At 44.1% G+C, this 7,814-nt stretch overlaps 1 pseudogene; it reads left to right on the top strand.

The window, feature by feature from the left end:
• The first annotated feature begins 4,813 nt into the window (after positions 1-4,813).
• On the top strand, positions 4,814-4,928 carry LOC113023127 (uncharacterized; annotated as a pseudogene).
• The last annotated feature ends 2,886 nt before the right edge of the window (positions 4,929-7,814 follow it).

Below are 7,814 nucleotides of genomic sequence, written 5' to 3'. Positions count from 1 at the left end.
GCTCTGAGACCACTCCCATCGTGCCCACCGCCTACTCTCCTTCTCTAGTTTAATAGACATGTCTGTGTGGAATAATTAAGGCTGGTTTAATCAGCAGTGTTTTTTCTTGTTGTTAATAACAGAAGACTTTAACCTGGCATCAAAAAACAAAACACCAAACAGGTTTTATGAGGGTCGACACTCATTTACAGTTTGTCCATCTGGACACATCATTTTGTATTAATTCCATTTATTCAGCTCTTTTTTTCTGAGGGCACATTTTGTGGAGCAGGTTCAAACAGGGAGGACGTGCACGACACGACATTTCAAGCCTGCAGCAAACGCCCTCTGTCTGCGTGCCAGCAAGTTCAGACGAGCGCTGAAAGTAATACGAGTGAGCACACTTCTGCAGTGTTTGCATGGAGCAGTTGTGTGTCGCTGTGCCAGACTGACAACCACTCAACCAAGGTGGACCCCCCCAAGGAACAGGAGGGTGGACGCTGCTGCTGTGATCAGTTTCAAATGGCTCCTGAATGCACACAAACACCTCGTGTGCTCGATTGTGCTCAGTGTGTTCTTACTTTCAGATGTTTAGTTTCATTAAACTTCAGATCAATTAGACGTCTGCAGTATTTTCCACCGTCGAACTCGGTGTAGATGTTTGAGTAATTTAGTCTTTTACATGATGTGCTAATTAAAACGATCATGTAATTCTTTAGGCGCAGTCACAGCATCATCAGCAACAGCTGCAGCTGATCCTGGATCTGCTGCTCTCATTGTTACTCCTGATGACAGCGTTCGTTGTTTGTTGCCCCAAAACAAAGATGGCCACGTTGTCTTCTTCTTCACATTTAATGAACATTTAAACATTTTTCTGCACGACGCATAATACAAGCCAACGAGCTGTACTGTGTTATGCAGTCAAGCATTCAAAGTCTTTTACAGCAGACAGAATAGTTTTTACCTTCACATCTGTTAAAAAGGTCTCAAACACCTTCTGGGTTTTTTGGGGCTTTTTGCAGAGACTGACGGCTATTTATCTTTTTAGCAAAGAGGGAGCTTTTCTGTGTGACTGGAATATAAAGCTGGGGAGGAAACTCTGATATATGAAACAGCTTCTCTGTAAAGAGGAGACGGTGCAGAGACTGAGCTGGAGAAATAAGCAGACTAAACAAGAGCATCTCATCAAGAAACAACAACAAAAAGCTTTTACTGGAACAGTATGAAGAGATGACACAAGTTTGAACAGCTCTGCCCTCTGTGGTGAAAGTCCCGTCTATTCAGAGAAACACAAACGTGTGAGGTGGGGAGAAACGGGCGAGGGAAAGCAAACTGTTGCAGGTTTTAACCACGCATGGCAGACTGTGACAAAATAGGTCCAAAAGGTTTATTCAGACTCAGAATGTGGACAAAGCACCTCGTAAATCACATAACTGCAGCTCGGTCCGTCCTGTGGTTTCCTACATGTTAGGAACACTTGGGTCAAATATGGATGCTTCAGAAGTAAAGACAGAGTGAACTGTTGTTATATGATCTCGAAGTTCAGCCCATTTATCAAAGGTTTGAGCGGTTTGTGGGCGTGGACAGGTGGACAGGTGTGAGCTTCTGCAGATGATACAGTCAAAGAAAGGAGAGCGTCAGAGGACGAGCCGAGACGTTCAGGGTAAAATTGTCACGGTTCTGGGTCCGTTGGACCCAGTATTTTGAGTTTATTGTGTTTTGATTTAAGTTTGCATCAGGGATTGTGTTCTTGTTCTCTTGTCGTGTTATGGTAATGTTTATGTCTATTATTAGAGTTCCATGTTTCTGTTTATCTGGGTTTAAGATGTGGGTTTAGTTTCATATGTCATTTCAAGTCTGTCCCTGTCTAGTCTGTGTCTTAGTAAAGTGTGTTTTGTTTCCTGTTTTATTGTGAAGGTCTGCGTCTCACGTGAGTGTGTTCAGTTTTACCTTTGTCTCGTCTTGTTGATTATTCCCACCTGTGTGTAATTCCCCTGTGGTTCTCTGTGTATTTAAGTCATGTCTTCCGTCATTGTTGTTGCTGGTCCGTCTGTGTTTCCACCCTGCCTCATCTGTGTGTTTCCCTGCAGTCAACCATCATCTGTTTCCGCCCGCTCTCATTCAGGTTTGTGCTTTGTAGTTTTAGTTGTTTCCCAGTATAGTTTAGTTCTCCGTGTTGCCGTTTGGCTCTCCTTTTGTGTTCAATAAATCACCTTTTACACCTTCACGACTGCCTGCGTGTGGATCCTCCTTTTCCTCGTCCGCACGGCTCCTCTCACTCGCCGTGACAAAAATAAGTTTCAGTGTAATTTTCATTTAAAAAAAATAAAGCCACACACTAAAACGCTCTCTTGACTATGACAACAGTCAGGAATGAAATCTAAGGACTCTCTTGCTACTTTGATGGACACTGTGGATGTGATGATCCACATCTAAAAGTGGGTGTTATGTTTCAAAAGCCTCAAACGTGGGCTCTTTCCTGGGTGCACGTGGGTGCACGTATGCAGGTCGTGCTGAACAATCCCTCGTCTGAAGCAGCGGCTGCAACATCGTGTCTGAGGACGCTTTAATTACTGCCAGCTTTGCTTGGCTCCATCTCTCCTATCCCAGCATCCTCCTCACTGTGCAGAAGTTCACACAGATTATTATGATTAACACAAACTTGTTAGTGTTGATTAGTCTTGATCGAGTCCTCCGGGAAACAGAGACACTGCTCCTGTTACATCTGGACAACGCCGTCCTTGCTCAAAGACTCAGGTACACTTGAGAAACTTTGAATTGTACCTGAATTATTTATTTGGCCGTCGCTGATTTTCCCCCAGCTGTGTCAGGAAAACTCAGAACCTCAAAGCGATGAAAGATGGCCAAATGGAGATCTCTGGAGACTGAAGCACCTTGAATGGGTTCATCATCACCAGGTGATCACTGGAGCCCCAGAGGGGACTTGAACATCAGAAGATCTAAAGAGCTGCAGCTGAGACTGCACATCTAAATATGTGATGATGATGTAGCTTCTTCACTGGACAACCTGAGTGTGTGACACCAACCCTGTCTGTGTCCCCGTCTACACGCTGACTGTGCAGAAGTGGTTCCACAGTGAGTACGTTTCCCTTCACAGATGGTTTCACTGCACAGACGCTGCGATAATACAGCAAAAATGTCCAGCAAGTGAAGCTCAAATAGCAATCACAATGAAATACAGCGAAATATTGTCAAGGTTATTCTGTGAGCAAATTGGCACAGGAAAGAAAACATGTGCATATGGAGTCGGATTCTTCTGGGTCCGAAAACAAATAAATAAATAAAATACCAAAATAACACCTGTGGCACACTGTTGAACCCACAGGGGGCGCTATGAAATAGATTCTCACTGAACAACAGAATTAAACAGAGATCTCCACATCAGGAGCTGATGGACTAGTCGAGCCTGCAGCTCTTTCCCAGCACAGTCCAACGCGACAGGAGAAAACGCTTCGTGTCTCGTGGTTTAACACACCCATGGCTAGAATACTCGCAGAGCCACGACCCTGCATGCATCCCAAACAGTGCAGACTTCAGTCTTGAGATTCCAGAAGTGGAAAAAGCAACACGCAGAGAAGGCGAGTGACTGCACGTGCAACAGGAGAGGCTGACATAAATGCAGTGATGGCGTAGAAAGAATATGAGGAGAAAAAGCTAATGCATCTTTAATGAGAACTGAAGAACACAGTGAGCAGGAAAAACATACCTGCGTAAAAATCCTTGCAGTTAACTGCGAGTGTTTCACAGCGGGGTCCCGGGGGATAAGAGACGCCGACATCAGGGGAAACTTCCTGGCTATGTTGGATGGTAACCATGACCCAGCGACAGGGCCTTGCTATGCAAAACACTCAAGCCACCAAATTCACAATGAAGTTCTAGATGCACTAGCTCAGATGGCACGCTCCTTCATTATAAATGAGGTCAAGGAAAGCGAGACGTTTTCCCCGATGGCAGAACAGATCTGCTTCGTGCTGAGCTTCTATCATACAAGAGAACCTGCAGGCCGCCTCGATGCTGCAGGACTGACAGAAAAAACTATCTGAGCGATGTGACCAGGTCTGCAAAAGCCATCTGTCGGGCTGCTTCTGTCACGAGTGGAGAGCACTTAATGCATTTAATGTCCGTAGCAGTGCTCAGAGTCTTGATCTGGTTCTTGAGGACACAATTGAGTTGACCAAAGCGCTTCACAATCAGTTAAAAACAAGAGAAAACAGTAGAGAAACAAATATAGAGAAATGAGAAGACAATGAATTAACAATAAAAACATAAAACAGGCCTGATGGTACTCAAACCGACCTCGAATTAAAAGCCAAAGTAAAAAAGTGAGTTTTAAGACACGATTTAAAGCAGTTAAAGCAGTCGCACAAGCTGAATGCTTTTTATGTTGTTGCAGAGATTAGATGCATTAATGTGTCGCTCTCATGTTCACACTACGTGGCTTCACACGAGCACACAGAGCTTCAACAACAAGAGATAAGGTAGCCTGCCATCCTATACTTGATGGACGTGTCCTTGAGGAAGCTGCAGGAGAAAACAGCGGAGACAGAAGTGTTGTCAAAACGAGAGAAATGAATTTTACTTTGAAGTCTTAAATACTGCTGAAATGTGGAGACAGATCCCATTCAGAAATACAAAGTAGGGCTGGGCTGTATCATACCGTTCACGGTAATACTGGTACAATGTTCGGCAACGACAAGAAAATGAAACATGGCGATAGAATATGGGTAAAACGCGCATGCGCAGTGCCTTTGTTTTCATACGCACATGGCGAAAAAGGCACAGCGGCGACGGAGAATGAGAAGGTCGACAAGGTGCTTGCTTCGGCAAGCGCGTACGCTAAGTTGGATATGATACAGAGAAGATTAGCATGGCCCCTGCGCAAGGATGACACGCAAATTTGAGAATGACAAGGGCGAAAGCCGATCGTTGAATGAAACTGATGAACCAGAACTGGTTTGTAAAAATGCTGCAGCTTCACTGGTGTGGAACTGGTTTAGCTTTCGTCCGTCAGATACACAACAAAGCACTATTTTTGGTAGCGCATGCTAGCGGGCTGTCGTTATTACCGTGTTGTTTGGAAAATACGGCGCACTTAAAATCAATCCTTTGATTTTTCTGAAAGTCGACAGAGCCCCTTATAATCCCGTGTGCCTTATGTATGAACTCTGGTTGTGTTTACTGACCTCGAGACGATTTTATGTGCACGGCGCTCGAAAATCTGTCAGATGTTTCAGTACGACTTTGCTGAGCTACGAAGCCGCACCGCTTGATGGATTGTTGGAGCGTTACGGCTATCGTAGGCGGAGTGATACGTACTGTGCTTCAGCATAATGTTACCGTACTGTGTGTGTTTAACCTCTTTTAAAGTGTTGTGGATGTTATACATGGTTATGCTGAGGATGTGTCGGCCAGTTTCCACTGAAATGCCTTTTGGTTAAACTGTCAGCGAGGAATTTGCATTTGCACTGTTAAATGTTTATATAACTTTAATGCAGATAAAAAACAGCTGCTTGTTGAAGTGGAAATACATTGATGTTGTTTTGCACTAATAAAGTTGAGGAGTTGTAAAGTAATTTGTCTAGAGTCAATTATATCGTCAGTTATATCGTTAAATCGTACAAATTTTCAAATGTATATTGTGATAAATACTTTTGGTCATATCGCTCTGCTCTAATACAAAGCAGTGCAGACATGGACACACTGTCATGTCCTCTGAGCAGGGACACTGTTGGTAGCAGCATGTTCTGCCCGGTGCTTGATAACATGCTCAGTGAGCTAAAGAGATGATTCTCTAAACCAAAATGTGACACGATGATGGGAATCCAAGCCTTAAAATCTTCAAGTGCTGCAAACATCAGGTACACCAAAGGAAAAGAGTCTTATAAAGGAAAAGCTCAGTAAAATCAGTGAATCTTCGAAAGCGATATTCCACGAGCTGTGAGTACTGCTTCCTGTGAACGTAGCTCTTCCACACTGAAACTGGTAAAGTCCTGGACTCGCTGCAAACCGCGACGATCGCAGGATACAGCTGAATAAACTGCAGACACTGAACGTTTGAACTGATATATAACAAAATATGAAGACCTTCATATGTGCCTTGGGTGGAGATTGCACCAAAGGCACACAAGCTACTAAGATAAGTGGTGCTAATGTATATGGGAAAAATGCTAATGCTACAAAGCTAAGGTGTTTGCGTCACTAGAGGCTGTGCATCTCTTTCTAAGCCCGTGCAACACTGTTAACTCAGGAGTGGTAAAGAAACAATATGAAACAAGTGTTTCAGCAGGCTGTCGCACACACCTCTGTTTTCGACCACATTATGCACGTGTCACTTAGCCCCACGTAGCTAGTGTGTGTGTCCTGGATGCAGTCCTCTAGGGGAGGTCTTTTCATTTTGTCAGCTGAAGGTGTCGCAGCAGTTCAAATGGATTCAATCCAATTTTATTTATACAGCGAAATCACAGCAACAACAACAAGGTGCTTTATATTGTAAGGTAGACCCTGCAATAATGCATACAGAGAAAAACCCAGCAATCATATGACCCCCTATGAGCACTCTGGCAACAGTGGGAAGGAAAAACTCCCTTTTAACAGGAAGAAACGAGTTAATATTTTATTTATCCTTGGCTGGGACATTGCTGTAAATAGCTCAAAGAGCCAGGTCCTGTACATGTTCCTGATGATACGGAGAATGAGCTCAGTGTTTGATCATCATAAGTTGAACATGTCCTCTCAGCACAGCAGTAATACACAGTGTCTGTACTACATTAGTGTAAGCAAGGAACACTCATTATTGGATCTTTTCCACCACTACATGCGCTCCAAATACTGCAGAGGTGTGTGGTGTAGGTGTATAAATAGCCCTGTATTTTCTTGGGAGACATGCATGCATCCTGGCCACCCCACCCTAAAACTCCCTGTCTGCATCACCGCCTCCTGCCACATCTTAACGTGGTTAGACATCGCTTTCCAAAAGGCGGGGCTCCTGTTTGCAGCTGGATCACTTTTTGTTCTTCCAAAATTAAGTGAAAGTGCATTGAAGTCGTGCAGTTGCTTCATTTTATGTCTTACTGGTAACACAAAACTGTTACACATCACTGCACAGGTTTCACACAGGAGGTCCCACACTTCTATGTTAGGCGTAAATGCTTTGAAGCAGCTTCTCTTACCTTCTGCTTGGTATTATGGATCTGCATAAACTGTTTACTGCAAGGGGAGTGAAGTGGAAACCAGACTGTAGCAACGCCTCTGCTGAAGCAGAGAGAGCAGAGAGGACGACTGAGAAGGCAAACACAATCAGTGCCTCAGCGTAAACACAAGCCCCCAAAAGGGAAGCAGACCGCAAACATGACACGAGGTTAAATGTCAGGTGATATTTCAGGCGATGCAAGACATGAACATATGGCACGCAGTATGAAGGGGGGCAGGTGGGCATGAAAGCCTTACATCAAATGCTGCATGAGATTCATTTTCAGTAAAAGCACATCCAGGAAGAGACACATAAGCATAAGAAGGCACAGAACATTTATAAATATGATGTTTTTATTAAGAAAACAAGATTAAAAACAGGCTCCTATGATGGTCGCAGGGATCCTTGAACATGCAATAAATAAAGATATAGGAGACAGACTGACGTCTCACTAAGGAAACAGGGCTTTATTTATGGAAACATGACAAACACAAGACTCATCTGCCAGCCTCCTCTCAGGGGGCAGGAACAGGCTGTAACAATCAGAGGTCTGATAGCACATCAGGCCCAGGTGGACCTCGTCCGCTAATTACACTCAGATCAGAAGCCGTTAAAGGACACACAC

The sequence above is a fragment of the Astatotilapia calliptera genome, chromosome 5, assembly GCF_900246225.1.
Source record: "Astatotilapia calliptera chromosome 5, fAstCal1.2, whole genome shotgun sequence".
NCBI lineage: Eukaryota > Metazoa > Chordata > Actinopteri > Cichliformes > Cichlidae > Astatotilapia > Astatotilapia calliptera.
Note: the sequence above shows the minus strand (reverse complement) of the source record. Positions and strands in the feature narration are given on the sequence as shown.